Source organism: Oncorhynchus masou, chromosome 28 (assembly GCF_036934945.1).
Source record: "Oncorhynchus masou masou isolate Uvic2021 chromosome 28, UVic_Omas_1.1, whole genome shotgun sequence".
Lineage (NCBI taxonomy): Eukaryota > Metazoa > Chordata > Actinopteri > Salmoniformes > Salmonidae > Oncorhynchus > Oncorhynchus masou.
Genome location: NC_088239.1, coordinates 39,921,445 through 39,937,921, shown reverse-complemented (window position 1 = coordinate 39,937,921; position 16,477 = coordinate 39,921,445). Strand labels below are relative to the sequence as shown.

The 16,477-nt window shown below is 44.1% G+C and overlaps 1 pseudogene; it reads right to left on the bottom strand.

Moving 5' to 3' along the window:
• Nucleotides 1-1,601: 1,601 nt before the first annotated feature.
• The window catches only part of LOC135517566 (mesoderm induction early response protein 3-like), a 50,367-nt pseudogene continuing 35,491 nt past the window's right edge, over nucleotides 1,602-16,477 (bottom strand).

Below are 16,477 nucleotides of genomic sequence, written 5' to 3'. Positions count from 1 at the left end.
AGCAACACAGTACATTTGACTTCCAATAGAGTACCACATTAGGAGTCATAATGCCCATAAAACCTAGAGGTCAAACAGGGAAATGGTTCCAATTGTTTTCCACCATTCATTTTTCTCCATAGGGGATTTTTAGAAACACTTAAAATAAGTGCTGTGTTTCGTGTAGGCTTACCCTCGCGTGACATTTTGATAACCGTGTAATTCTCTAGGACAAGGTAACATCAGTATATTAGCCTTTTTTTCCCCCCTCGCCAAAATGAAATGCTAATTAGCTGTTAAAGAACTACAAATGCCATGATCTTGACAAGACTGCAGAATCGAGGTAAAGGTAAGAATCTCCGGATTAACTATCCAAATGTTGGCTAAATGTAGTAATTCATTAATTGGCTGCATTTCTTTAAAATTGGACAATTATGTGAATCGTCTTGTGCAAGTTTTAAATTGACACAATACCTGTTAGCAAAGGTTTCAGCTAGAGATGATGTGAAGGAGCTTGCATGGATGTAGTTTTGCATGTCTACTTTGATGCTAATTTGCATTCAAATCAGTAAATAGAGCTGAATATATTGATGTCACCTTGTCAGAGTGATTTCCATGTCTATCAAAATGACACACCAGGGTTAGCCTACATGAAACACACCTTATTTTAAGTGTTTCTAAAATCCACTATGGGAAAAATGATATGGCGGGAAACAATTTGAACAATTTCCCTGTTTGATCTCTAGGTTTTATGGGTATTATGACACCTCCACTGTGGGGCTCTATAGGGTTCAAGGGTGAGCACAGACAAAGCCCATAGTGATTAAGTCAAAGGAAAAGAGGATTAAACTAAATCTGGTCTTATACATTATGGGCTGGTTAATAAATTGCGTGTGTGGTAAATCAGGAAACTTTGGGAGCCCTAGATATGTTTGCACTTCAGCCAACCATAACTTCCCAACCAGCCTCTATAATTTCAATTGAAAACAAGTCAAACCTTTGCTAATAACCTCAAACACTCACACCGAGTTGCTAATCATTTTCAGATACCCTTAATGCACTTCAAGTACTCAAAACCACCGACATTCTATCACGTCCATGCCAAGTGAGTTCAAATTATGCATAGATAAATGAAGTTGACTGAACGCTGGCCAACAGCACATCTTGACTGACACACAGGTACAAATGGGGCAGAGGAGTAGTGACATTCACAGCAGCAATGTAAACCCCCAGGGTTTGCATAATTGATGTTTCAGAGTGGGGGGATTCAACTCCCAAACAAGTCTTTTCACTACTTATGAAAAGTATAGCTTGCTGGATATAAGATACATGCATTGTTAACTTAAAAATAACAATGTCAAACATTACTGTATTATAGTGCATTTAAAACTAAACAGCTGAATGTGCCCACGTCTGCTTACAAAGCATTTTCAGATGAACAAAGAATCTTATGTTGAGGACCATGTTGCAGTCCAATGTTTATAAATATCCAGGCCACCCAAGCTAGCCAACTGAAATTGGGAAAACATTTATCAAATGTAAATAAAACCAAAACTTAAATTGATATTTTCATCTAATGAAATTCTGGGAAGGAGAGAAAAAATATTTTTAAAACAAGCCAATAAAACAGAATATACATCTCTTTATTTACAGTATATTTGGCGACGCACAATCGGCCCAGCGTCGTCTGGGTTTGACCAGGGTAGGCAGGCATTGTAAATAACAATGTGTTCTTAACGGACTTGCCTAGTTAAATAAAAGGATACACATACAGAGGCAAACATTTACAAAAAAGTGTTATGCACATGGATGACAAGTAGTACATCTGTACAAAATATACAAAACCTGGGGACCCTCTTACAAAATGCTACATTTAGGGCCAGGTCGTTGGTACCTGTAAACACTGGGAAAGTAGCAATGGTGAGAGAATGCTGCTCATACACCAGCGAGGAAGAGAACTAGTCATAGATGTCGTGGTGAGTTTTGCCAACACTTGAAGGATAACACTCATGGGATCCACTGATGTGGAACAGACCCCCAAAAGCACAAATCTCCCACCAGTAGTTCCGTTCACACAGTATTCGGACACAAATGGGCATTTCCCAAAATTCCGGACGGAAAATAAATGGCTATATTCAATATTTTTTTTTTGCTGTACAAGACATCACTGATGTCATAATAAAAAAACATCATATGTATATCATATAAACTGAGCGTACGGAACATGCTCTTTCCATGACAGACTGAACAGGTAAATACAAGTGAAAGCTATGATCCCTTATTGATGTCACCTGTTAAATCCACTTCAAAATCAGTGTAGATTAAAGGGAGGAGAGCCTCGAGACATGGATTGTGCATGTGTGCCATTCAGACAGTGAATGTGCAAGACAAAATATTTAAGTGCCTTTGAACGGGGTATGGTAGTAGCTGCCATGTGCACGCACGGGTTTGAGTGTGTCAAGAACTGCAACACTGCTACGTTTTTCAAGCTCAACAGTTTCCAGTGTGTATCAAGAAGGGCCCACCACCCAAAGGACATCCAGCCAACTTGACACAACTGTCAGGATCCCTGTGGAATGCTTTCGACACCTTGTAGAGTCCATGCCCTGAAGAATTGAGTCTGTTCTGAGGGCAAAAGGGGGTGCAACTCAATATTAGGAAGCATTCTTAAATGTTTTGTACACTCATACATACATACATACATACATATATATGTATATACACACACAAATGTATATATACACATATGTGTATGTATATACACACACACACACACACACACACACACACACACACAAAATATAATCTCCAATGAACAAATATGTACACAGATGATGGTGGGCTCCATCATAAAGTAGGGAGGGAGAAGTGGTGTGACGTGGCGCAGCCATTCTCACACGGTTACCTAGCAACCATTCACTTCGACTGTAGGGCTGTGTGTGGTTGGTACCGGTGTCTTGTGTGTGCATGGTCGTGTTCCAATGTAGCCATTGGCCTCGTCGGTCACTAGGCTGCCAAAGTCTGTCACCGACACTGCTATCTTGCTTCTTGTGATAGGATGCGGGCGTGCCTCAGAATCCAGGCCCAGATTTTCTACAGTAGCCTCGGGCAAGCTCATTTTGAGGCGCTTGGAGGTGGGTCTGTCGTAGTCGTCCGTGCAGGAGGCCAACTGGCCCAGGTCGGAGTGGTAGAAGCCGGTGTCCAGCAGGTTGATGCAGTCGGGGTCTCCTGTGCCATTGGGGATGAATCCCAGGGACTCGTCATGGCTCAGGGAGCCCCGGTGGAGGCCCTCTAACGTAGGAAAGCTGTAGGACTCCAGGCAGCCCACGTCAGACGGGTTACATACAGACGCCACACTGCTGGTCAACTCTGGAGTGAGGGGGAGAAGAAAATTTAGAGAATTGGAATTAACCTTGACTGTCCAAACAGACAACGTCCTTCATCAGAAACACTGCATCGTCGCTACAGACAGGAGTTTTTGGTGTCAATGTGACCTACTAGGAAAACATGCTATAGGGACCTAGGTTTTCCTTGTTCAAGTAACATGGTCAGGACCCTTCTCATAGCGGATGAGCTTGAAGATCAGGATCCATATGTATCAAGCATCTTAGAGTAGAAGTGCAGATCTAACATCAGTTTCACTTTTATATCATAATGAATAACATTACATGGACAGGAGGGACCTGATCCTCGATTAGAACTCCTACTCTGATAAGCGTACTATGTAGGACCCCAGAAGCATACAGAGAAGAAAATCGCTGCTTAAAATGTTACAGCCTCATGCTCCAAGCGGCTACCACTGCTAATCGCATTCTTCACTCTATCCATCAAAATTTATGTGGAGTTCACCAGCCTCATCTCTCTCGTCTGCTCTGATTTCTCAGTCCTGGCCCGTGGCCCTGCTCACCAGAGAGGTCGCTGGCTGTGATAGAGTTAAGGAGGTTGAGCTGGTGCTCTGCCGAGTACTCCATCCGACCTCCTCCACTGCTACTGGAGCACACAGAGGCCGACCCGTCTACCACCAAGCCTTCAGCCTCATCCACCAGCCTGTCCATCAGATCCCTACAGGGAGGGTAGGAACAAACAAATAGGGGATTTATGTGAAGGCTAAACCCCATTCTCAAAAGTGACCACAAATGCAATTATGCATGTATTGCTTTTATTATAAAAAGGTGCATTTGTCTGGTGAAAATTATCTTCCCCAAACTTGAAACTCACTTGCTGCAAATGTATGCCATTTAATCAGCTTTACAACAGGTGTAGTGCCTAATGTTCTTAATTTTAAGAAGTTATTTGGCCACTTTAGTTGTGATACAAACCTTATCAAAACATTATAGGCCTATGTGCTAGACGACATGTCGTCTGTGACAGATTCGAAAAAGTCGCTAAAAAAGTATGCCGGCAGCCTTAAACTGGGCCTCATTCACAAGTGATATATAATCCACAAGTGATAGGCTAATACTGTCACCCATCACACTATTCCTGATTTAATCTCATCTTTACATATACGTGTGAAATTTATTTTGATTTAGAATGGGCCATTATCATACAAAACGGTCTCGATCTAAGCACTAAAATAGCAAATGGCATACACATTTTCATGCAAGCCTGTTTTAAAAATAACCAATGTGCTTAATTATTAGGAAGGTTGAGAAATAAATATAGTAGGTCTAGCCTATAGAACGCTGATGGGATCTTCCTATTTTTAATAGAGGCCATCACTCTGATGTTTGAACGGGTTCAAGTCTGAGATCTGGCTAGGCCACTCAAGCACATGCAGAGACTTGTCCCAAGGCCACTCCTGCATTGTCTTGGCTGTGTGCTTAGTGTCGTTTTCCTGTTGGAAGGTGAACCTTCGCCCAGTCTCAGGTGCTGAGCACTCTGGAGCAGGTTGTCATCAAGGATCTCTGTACTTTCTCTGATCATCTTTTCCTTGAGCCTGACTAATCTCCCAGTCCCTACCGCTCAAAAACATCCCCGCAGCATGATGCTGCCACCACGCTTCACCGTAGGGATGGTATTGGCCAGGTGATGAGCGGTGCCTAGTTTCCTCCAGACGTGATGCTTGTCATTCAGGCCAAAGAGTTAAATTGTGGTTTAATCAGAATCTTGTTTCTCGTGGTCTGAGAGTCCTTTAGGGCTGTTATGTGCCTTTAACTGAGAAGTGGATTCCGTCTGGCCACAACCATAAAGACCTGATTGGTGGAGCGCTGCAGAGATTGAGAACCTTTCAGAAGACAACCATCTCCACAGAGGAACTCTGGATCTCTGTCAGTGTGACCATCGGGTTCTTGGTCACCTCCCTGACCAAGGCCCCTCTTCCCCGATTGCTCAGTTTGGCTGGGTGGACAGCTAAACCGAGCAATCAGGGGAGAAGGGCCTTGGTCAGGGAGGTGACCAAGAACCCGATGGTCACTGACAGAGCTCCAGAGTTATTCTGTGGAGATGGGAGAACCTTCCAGAAGGACAACCATCTCTGCAGCACTCCACCAATCAGGCCTATGGTTGACTACTCATTAAAACTTGTTTTTCAACCACTCCACGTTTTAGTCAAGTTGAATGGGAAGAACGACAGAAAGACAATAGTAGACAGAATATTCAAGTCTCACAGAAGACGGCAGACATGCGAGCTAGCCACAACGAGAACCAGAGTAGCATGGATACATAAGAAGCCACGAACTCAAGCAAGAGAAAGAACAAAACTGACCAGGATGAAATCCTTGCAACCTCAGACACCAATTAAAAATCCACAGGTGAAAAAAATGAAAGATGACATTTCATGTCTTCTCTGCAATCCAGTACCCGTCTACTAAACAAGATGCTACGCTCTCCAAAGTGTCCATCATAGAGTGGGCTACCGAAGAAACATCAAAGATCGATCATTTGTCAGAAACTATCAGTCAGCTACTCAAAATTGTGAGCGAGAACAAGGAAAAGATAATGTTCCTAGAGAATGAGTTGAAGAAACTGCAATCCCAAAATAATGGGCTGCGTGAGAATGTATACGAACTTCAAAAGATACCCTCGTGGATGGAAACATGAAAATCCAAGGGGTAAAAGAGGTAGAGGGAGAGGATATTAAGTGAAGCAGTCATTAATATCTTGGGAATGGTGGCTCCGTGCATAAAAGACAAGCTAAGAGACGTGATCGACGTGGTACATCGACTTGGGAAACGAATTATCTTGTGCTTAACTATGCGTCACTACAGAGACATCATCTGGAAAATGGCAAAGGGTAACAAGTTTCTGGACGAGAAGAAGCTCTGATACCGCAGGATCAGATTGCCAGGGAGAAACTGTGGCCGCTTATACAGAAGGCATGACAAAGGGAAAGAAAGCTGGGTTCAAGGGCAACACGCATTTATCGAAGGAAGAATGATTACTGGGTAACTCTTGTTGACATTAACCAAACTGGAACTATAAGTACTGTCAAGAGTACAGTTAATGTACTGCCACGAGAAAATGTACTGTTTGAACTACAACTGATGAACACTTGCCAACTAAAAAAAAGAAAAGGATGTAAATAGATTTGTTATACTGTTAACCACCTACCTCAGCTGAGCGTAGTTTTCCGTCAGAGTAATCCTCTCAAGGTTCACTGGTTTGTTTTATTGTTCACATTACTACTTCTGTTATCTAATTTGTGATCTCTCTCTTTTTAATGCAGGAGTTCATTTAACTCACTCAGTATCGTTAGTCTGAATGCTAGGGGTTCGAGAGATCTTACAAAAAGGAAAGCCTTATTTTTATATTGTAAATGCAGTAACGCAGATTTTGTCGGGTGAAAGTGATTTGAAATTTTGGAAATCACAAATGGGGAGACAGCCTATTTTTAACAAAGAAATCAACATTTCCCAACTGGCTGATGATACTCCTCTTTTCTTAAGAGACAGGTCGCCCACGCCCTTAATGCTATAATTGCATTTTCTATTGAATCAGGATTAAAACTGAATCTTTCTAAATGTGAAATCTTATTTTTATTTGACTCTGATAAATAGAAAATATTCCTGTAAAGGACTGCGTTAAATATTTAGGAGTACATCTGTCAAAAAAAACAACATGAATTTCTCTCCTAAAATTAAGAAAAACAAAAATATATTTAATAATTGGCTATAAAGAGATCTTTCTATACTTGGGAGAGTACTTCTGTCCAAGGCAGAGAGAGGGACTGTCTTGTTTTGTGTACCCCTCATTATCTATATTTATAAATCCTGCTACTTGTAAAGAGATTAATAAGACCTTTGACTTCATCTGGAAAAATAAGTCTCAAACTAAAAAAAGTCAGTCCTTTCTAATAAAAGAGCTGAAGGCGGTCTGCAAGTGTTGGATTTTGTTGACATAAATAACACTTTCAAAATCAACTGTTTGAAAAGATGTTTGATAAATACTGATTCAATATGGTATTTCATTTCAAATAATGGGTTTAATAAATTGGGAGGTAATTCAGAAATGTAACTATATTCCTGAAAGATTAACTGCTAAATTGGCTAGGTTTCACCAACAAGCTTTAATGGCCTGGAAAATATGTTTTCTGCAAAATTTTTCCCCACATAATAAAGCTATTTTGTGGAATAATTCAGACATAACTAAGGAATAAGTCATTGTTCTACCCCAGTTGGCGTGAGGAATATAGACTTTGTTCTTGATGTTTGACAACAAGGGTAATATTCTCACATATGTACAATTTCTAACATTGAAAGAGTTCCCAATACCTTTCAGAGCGTTTATTTCTATGATCAAAGCCGTTCCCAGTGGTCTTACTACACTAATGAAGTTTATCCAGAACTCAGATTAGATTGGGCTTACTTGAGAAATCTTGTTGTAATAAATATATGAAAAACAAATTCTTCATTCACAAAACCAACTCAAAACTGAGTTTATTTTCAGCAAACTAAATATTTGTATGAACATAACAAGATTCAACAACTGAGAAAAACTGAACAAGTTCCACAGACATAGAATAACATGTCCCTGAACAAAGGGGGGGGGGGGGGTCAAAAACAAAAGTAACGTAGGAGATACTGCTAGCTAGCTAGCCAACAGCTAGCCAACGTCTACCGAATAAGAACTTCAACAACCCGGTCAACATTCCGCTTCGCTCCACAGGTAGTATCACATTTTCATTTCACTTCATTACAGTACAACGGTTTGATTTGTTTGATCGTAGCTAGCTAGCTACATAGCCGTCTTTGTATCTAAGACAATTGTGTAGTCTAGAGCGATTTTCTAGGTTAGCTAGCCAGCTATTGTCGTTCTTTTAACGTAACGTAACGTAATCAACACTGCTAGCTAGCCGGCTAGCCCCCGAATAGCAGCACTGTAGAAACTATTACACTCGACGGAACGACTTGATTAGTGTAGTGTCAACAACGTAGCCACTGCCTGCTAGCCTACAAAGTCAACAACGCAGCCACTGCCTGCTAGCCTACAAAGTCAACAACGCAGCCACTGCCAGCTAGCCTACAAAGTCAACAACGCAGCCACTGCCAGCTAGCCTACTCCAGCAGTACTGTATCATTTCAATCATTTTAGTCAATAAGATTCTTGCTACGTAAGCTTAACTTTCTGAACATTCGAGACGTGTAGTCCACTTGTCATTCCAATCTCCTTTGCATTAGCGTAGCCTCTTCTGTAGCCTGTCAACTATGTGTCTATCTATCCCTGTTCTCTCCTCTCTGCACAGACCATACAAACACTCCACACCGCGTGGCCGCGGCCACCCTAATCTGGTGGTCCCTGCGCGCACGACCCACGTGGAGTTCCAGGTCTCCGGTAGCCTCTGGAACTGCCGATCTGCGGCCAACAAGGCAGAGTTCATCTCAGCCTATGCCTCCCTCCAGTCCCTCGACTTCTTGGCACTGACGGAAACATGGATCACCACAGATAACACTGCTACTCCTACTGCTCTCTCTTCGTCCGCCCACGTGTTCTCGCACACCCCGAGAGCTTCTGGTCAGCGGGGTGGTGGCACCGGGATACTCATCTCTCCCAAGTGGTCATTCTCTCTTTCTCCCCTTACCCATCTGTCTATCGCCTCCTTTGAATTCCATGCTGTCACAGTTACCAGCCCTTTCAAGCTTAACATCCTTATCATTTATCGCCCTCCAGGTTCCCTCGGAGAGTTCATCAATGAGCTTGATGCCTTGATAAGCTCCTTTCCTGAGGACGGCTCACCTCTCACAGTCCTGGGCGACTTTAACCTCCCCACGTCTACCTTTGACTCATTCCTCTCTGCCTCCTTCTTTCCACTCCTCTCCTCTTTTGACCTCACCCTCTCACCTTCCCCCCTACTCACAAGGCAGGCAATACGCTCGACCTCATCTTTACTAGATGCTGTTCTTCCACTAACCTCATTGCAACTCCCCTCCAAGTCTCCGACCACTACCTTGTATCCTTTTCCCTCTCGCTCTCATCCAACACTTCCCACACTGCCCCTACTCGGATGGTATCGCGCCGTCCCAACCTTCGCTCTCTCTCCCCCGCTACTCTCTCCTCTTCCATCCTATCATCTCTTCCCTCTGCTCATACCTTCTCCAACCTATCTCCTGATTCTGCCTCCTCAACCCTCCTCTCTTCCCTTTCTGCATCCTTTGACTCTCTATGTCCCCTATCCTCCAGGCCGGCTCGGTCCTCCCCTCCCGCTCCGTGGCTCGACGACTCATTGCGAGCTCACAGAACAGTGCTCCGGGCAGCCGAGCGGAAATGGAGGAAAACTCGCCTCCCTGCGGACCTGGCATCCTTTCACTCCCTCCTCTCTACATTTTCCTCCTCTGTCTCTGCTGCTAAAGCCACTTTCTACCACTCTAAATTCCAACCATCTGCCTCTAACCCTAGGAAGCTCTTTGCCACCTTCTCCTCCCTCCTGAATCCTCCTCCCCCTCCCCCCTCCTCCCTCTCTGCAGATGACTTCGTCAACCATTTTGAAAAGAAGATCGACGACATCCGATCCTCGTTTGCTAAGTCAAACGACACCGCTGGTTCTGCTCACACTGCCCTACCCTGTGCTCTGACCTCTTTCTCCCCTCTCTCTCCAGATGAAATCTCGCTTCTTGTGACGGCCGGCCGCCCAACAACCTGCCCGCTTGACCCTATCCCCTCCTCTCTTCTCCAGACCATTTCCGGAGACCTTCTCCCTTACCTCACCTCGCTCATCAACTCATCCCTGACCGCTGGCTACGTCCCTTCCGTCTTCAAGAGAGCGAGAGTTGCACCCCTTCTGAAAAAACCTACACTCGATCCCTCCGATGTCAACAACTACAGACCAGTATCCCTTCTTTCTTTTCTCTCCAAAACTCTTGAACGTGCCGTCCTTGGCCAGCTCTCCCGCTATCTCTCTCAGAATGACCTTCTTGATCCAAATCAGTCAGGTTTCAAGACTAGTCATTCAACTGAGACTGCTCTTCTCTGTATCACGGAGGCGCTCCGCACTGCTAAAGCTAACTCTCTCTCCTCTGCTCTCATCCTTCTAGACCTATCGGCTGCCTTCGATACTGTGAACCATCAGATCCTCCTCTCCACCCTCTCCGAGTTGGGCATCTCCGGCGCGGCCCACGCTTGGATTGCGTCCTACCTGACCGGTCGCTCCTACCAGGTGGCGTGGCGAGAATCTGTCTCCTCGCCACGCACTCTCACCACTGGTGTCCCCCAGGGCTCTGTTCTAGGCCCTCTCCTATTCTCGCTATACACCAAGTCACTTGGCTCTGTCATAACCTCACATGGTCTCTCCTATCATTGCTATGCAGACGACACACAATTAATCTTCTCCTTTCCCCCTTCTGATGACCAGGTGGCGAATCGCATCTCTGCATGTCTGGCAGACATATCAGTGTGGATGACGGATCACCACCTCAAGCTGAACCTCGGCAAGACGGAGCTGCTCTTCCTCCCGGGGAAGGACTGCCCGTTCCATGATCTCGCCATCACGGTTGACAACTCCATTGTGTCCTCCTCCCAGAGCGCTAAGAACCTTGGCGTGATCCTGGACAACACCCTGTCGTTCTCAACTAACATCAAGGCGGTGGCCCGTTCCTGTAGGTTCATGCTCTACAACATCCTCAGAGTACGACCCTGCCTCACACAGGAAGCGGCACAGGTCCTAATCCAGGCACTTGTCATCTCCCGTCTGGATTACTGCAACTCGCTGTTGGCTGGGCTCCCTGCCTGTGCCATTAAACCCCTACAACTCATCCAGAACGCCGCAGCCCGTCTGGTGTTCAACCTTCCCAAGTTCTCTCACGTCACCCCGCTCCTCCGCTCTCTCCACTGGCTTCCAGTTGAAGCTCGCATCCGCTACAAGACCATGGTGCTTGCCTACGGAGCTGTGAGGGGAACGGCACCGCAGTACCTCCAGGCTCTGATCAGGCCCTACACCCAAACAAGGGCACTGCGTTCATCCACCTCTGGCCTGCTCGCCTCCCTACCACTGAGGAAGTACAGTTCCCGCTCAGCCCAGTCAAAACTGTTCGCTGCTCTGGCCCCCAATGGTGGAACAAACTCCCTCACGACGCCAGGACAGCGGAGTCAATCACCACCTTCCGGAGACACCTGAAACCCCACCTCTTCAAGGAATACCTAGGATAGGATAAAGTAATCCTTCTCACCCCCCCCTTAAATGATTTAGATGCACTATTGTAAAGTGGCTGTTCCACTGGATGTCAGAAGGTGAATTCACCAATTTGTAAGGTCGCTCTGGATAAGAGCGTCTGCTAAATGACTTAAATGTAAATGTAACAGTCAGTATCTGGTGTGGCCACCAGCTGCAGTAAGTACTCCTCATGGACTGTACCAGATTTGCCAGGTCTTGCTGTGAGATGTTACCCCACTCTTCCATAAAGGCACCTGCAGGTTCCCAGATGTTTCTTGGGGGAATGGCCCTAGCCTTCACCCTCGGATCCAACAGGTCCCAGACGTGCTCAATGGGATTGAGATCCAGGCTCTTCGCTGGCCATGGCAGAAAACTGACATTCCTGTCTTGCAGGAAATCAGCCATACTGCTCATTCTGTGAGTGGGGCATTGTCATGCTGACGGGTCACGTCAGGATGAGCCTGCAGAAAGGGTACCACATGAGGGAGGAGGATGTCTTTCCTGTAACACGCTCAGTCCGATGATGCGGTGACACACCGCCCCAGACCATGACAGACCCTCCACATCGATCCATAGAACACTCATTCCTTCGACGATAAACGTGAATCCGACCACCACCCCTTGTGAGAGAAAACCGTGACTCGTCAGTGAAGATCACTTTTAGCCAGTCCTGTCTGGTCCAGCGACGGTGGGTTTGTGCCCATAGGCGACATTGTTTCCGGTGATATCTGGTGAGGACCTGCCTTGAATTAGGCCTACAAGCCCCCAGTCCAGCCTCTCTCAGCCTATTGCAGACAGTCTGAGCACTGATGGCGGGATTGTGCGTTCCTGGTGTAACTTGGGCAGTTGTTGCCATCCTGTACCTGACCTGCAGGTGTGATATTCGGATGTACCGATCCTATGCAGGTGTTGTTACATGTGGTCTGCCACATTGCAATTGCACCTGCCCTGGCCACATCTGCAGTCCTCATGCCTCATGCCAGTCCTCATGCCTCCTTGCAGCATGCCTAAGGCACGTTCACACAGATGAGCAGGGACCTTGGGCATCTTTCTTTTGGTGTTTTTCAGAGTCAGTAGAAAGGCCTCTGTGTCCTAAGCTTTCGTAACTGACATTAATTGCCTCCCGTCTGTAAGCTGTTAGGGTCTTAATGACTGTTCCACAGATGCATGTTCATTAAACAAGCATGGGAAACAGTGTTTAAACCCTTTACAATGAAGATCTGTGAAGTTATTTGGATTTTTACTAATTATCTTTGAAAGACAGGGTCCTGAAAAAGGGACGTTTCTTTTCTGAGTATATAAGCACCTATCCACTACTGATATAAACCTTAAATTTATAGTCAAGCAAAATTTCACCAATTATTTAAACTGGCATATCGGCTGCTGACTGGTCGAGTAACCACTCTGCCAGGAAGTCCTTCATAAGGATTAGTGACACAGCCAATAAATACATCGCCATCCAGACAGATTGACTGGATGTAACACAGCCACCATCCGCTGGGATTTTGTGCTGTATCGCCACCATCCCTCTACAACACACACACACACACACACACACACACAAGCCATTATCTGGCAGCATTCCCACTCACACCAGTTTATGTTTGCCTACGCCAACCCTCTAGCTGACGTTACTGTTACGAGAACGAACTCTGATCAGGGACAACGACCGGCTCAAACATGAACGGCTTCAGTAGTTTTATTTGCTCCCTAGCTAACATTATTTCATTCTCTGTAATAAACTCATTATCAGACTCGGCGCTACTCTGTAAATTCAGCCATTTTTGGGAGTTCCAAAATAGTCTCCTGCCAGTGACACAATGCCAATATGGCGATTTACAGTTAGCTTGCTTTCTAAATCATAGTGTTTCCATTGCCCTTTAAAATGGAAGAGGTTTGAACCACCAAGACTCTTCCAAGAGCTGACAGCCAGACCAAAACGGGGAAGAGAACCCGAAGGTCACTCTGACAGAGCTCCAGAGTTCCTCTGTGGAGATGGGAGAACCTTCCAGAAGGACAACCATCTCTGCACCAATTAGGCTTTTATTGTAGAGTGGCCAGATGGAAGCCACTCCTCAGTAAAAGGCACGACAGGCCGCTTAGAGTTTGCCAAAAGGCACCTAAGGGACTCAGACCATGAGAAACAAGATTCTCTGGTCTAATGAAACCAAGATTGAACTCTTTGACCTGAATGCCAAGCGTCACATTAAATCAAATTTGATTAGTCACATGCCCCGAATACAACAGGTGTAGTTGGCCCTTCCCTTGAAATGCTTACTTACGAGCCCCTAACCGACAGTGCAGTTTCAAAAAATATGGATAAGACATCTTGAGGAAACCAGGCACTGCTCATCACCTGGCCAATAACATTCCTACGGTTAAGCATGGTGGTGGCAGCATCATGCTGTGGAGATGTTTTTCAGTAGCAAGGCATGGGAGACTAGTCAGGATCAAGGGGAAGATGAACAGAGCAAAGTACAGAGGGATCCTTGATGAAAACCTGCTCCAGAGTCCTCAGGACCTAAGACTGGGGCGAAGGTTCACCTTCCAATAGGACAACAACCCTAAGCACACAGCCAAGGCAACGCAGGAGTGGCTTCGGGACAAGTCTCTGAATGTCCTTGAGCGGCCCAGCCAGAGCCCGAACTTGAACCCGATCGAACATCTCTGGAGAGAACTGAAAATAGCTGTGCAGCGACACACCCCATCCAACCTGACAGAGCTTGAAAGGATCTGCAGAGAAGAATGGGGGAAAAACTCCCCAAAATACAGGTGTGCCAAGCTTGTAGCACCATACCCAAGAAGACTTGAAGCTGTAATAGCTGCCAAAGGTGCTTCTACAAAGTACCGAGTAAAGGGTCTGAACACTTACGTAAATGTGATAAAATGTATTTATAATACATTTCCCAAAATTTTTACAATTCTGTTTTTGCTTTGCCACTATGGGGTATTTTGTGTAGATTGAGGTAACAATTTTTAATCAATTTTAGAATAAGGCTGTAACTTATCAAAATGTGGAAAAAGTGAAGTGGTCTGAATACTTTCCGAATGCACTGTAGTTGATTTGATTAAAACACATAGTCTGTGTGTTTTAATAAAATCAACTGTGTCTATATACTGAAAAATACACATTTAAAATTGAGCAATCGATTGGTCGAAGAACAGAATTTATTGGCCCAAGATTTTTTTAAATGTTTTATTTTTTATTGGGAACAACCCTAGACCAGGTTTCCAATGGGAAAAAAATGATCAAAGTGGGCAAAACAAGCAAGGAGGTGGGCAGAGCCAAGAATGAGTTAGTGAGATCCTATTGGTGTGTTTCAGCATTTATTTGCATATTTCTGTTAGGGAATACCTACTATGAAGTGTGGGTGTGCAATAACTCAATTCGCCCTTTTTACTTTGGCAAAGTCTACAAAACGCAGTCCACCATGTTACAGATTCTAGTTTTGGAAACAGAAAATTGAATGGAAATGTTTCATTGATAAGAAAATTTGCAGAATGTCGGCCAAAATCCATATCGTTCCATCTTCTCCCACTGCCGGCCACTGGGCTTCCTCTCATCACCATATTTTGTATTGAGTGGAAAAGCCAACTGAATGCTTCACATTTATAAATTCGGTGAAATATCTGGCACATCTGTGGTTCAACAGTTTAACCCATCAGAACCAAAAATAAGCTAAAAAATGTCAATGTAAACAAACACTGTATAGCTTCAAAACATGATTAACATATCATTAATTTGATCTCATGGTTGGTCAGTCCTTGCATCCCATAAGTCGGGGCGGCAGGGTAGTCTAGTGGTTAGAGCGTTGGACTAGTAACCGGAAGGTTGCAAGTTCAAACCCCCGAGCTGACAAGGTACAAATCTGTCGTTCTGCCCCTGAACAGGCAGTTAACCCACTGTTCCTAGGCCGTCATTGAAAATAAGAAATTGTTCTTAACTGACTTGCCTGGTTAAATAAAGGTAAAATTAAAAAAGAAATAAAAGTCAGTCTATGAATTTAAGAGTGGTTACATTTCTCCAGGCCCATCAGGTTTATCCAAAAAGGTGGCAGGTTGGTTGCCTTGTTGTTTGACCTGCAGATTGGCCCCTCAAAGTTTAGTTGGTGTAAAAAAAGTAAAAGATGCACAAGCTTCAAAACAGCAGAAAATGCTAATTTGGGTTATTGAAAAGATTAACAGCAGTTTATATGTGAAAAGTATTTCTTACACTATGCTTGTTTTGTCAAACTGAAATTAGGCAAACATTTTAGAATTTTTGCAATTTTCACCGTAAAGCCTTTGAAATCTGACAACGGTTGGATTAACAAGAAGTTAATCTTTAAACCGATGTAGAACACTTGTATGTTTTATGAATTTTTATTATGAGTATTTCTGTTTTTGAATTTGGTGCACTGCAATTTCACCGGATACCCTGGAGAGGTTTTAACTACAAAAGCTAGTTACGAGACAACCCAGATTGTTCCTCCAAAGACATTGCAACAATACTTCATTGAGTCTTTCCACAAAATTAGTGCCTTTTGCATCCCTTTGATATTTTAAGTAGAGAATATATACCAATATAGAATTTTAAAAGCCTGTTATATTAAATTAAGTGCCCTTTAATATTGACCAGATGGAGAACTCAATAAAATCAGATTTTTTTATGAATAAAGGCTAACGTTATTTAAAGTGCGAAATTTCAGCATTGACATCCCTGTCACTTCTTGGAAGATTTTAACCCACTTAATCCCAAAATTTCACCTGTTATATTAAATTAAGTGCCCTTTAATATTGACCAGATGGAGAACTCAATAAACCCATTGTCACTTCTTGGAAGATTTTAACCCACTTAATCCCAAAATTTCACCACCATTGTAAAGCCTAGTATTTTTGTTGCTTTGACAGTGATTTCTGAAGTTTCATTCATTT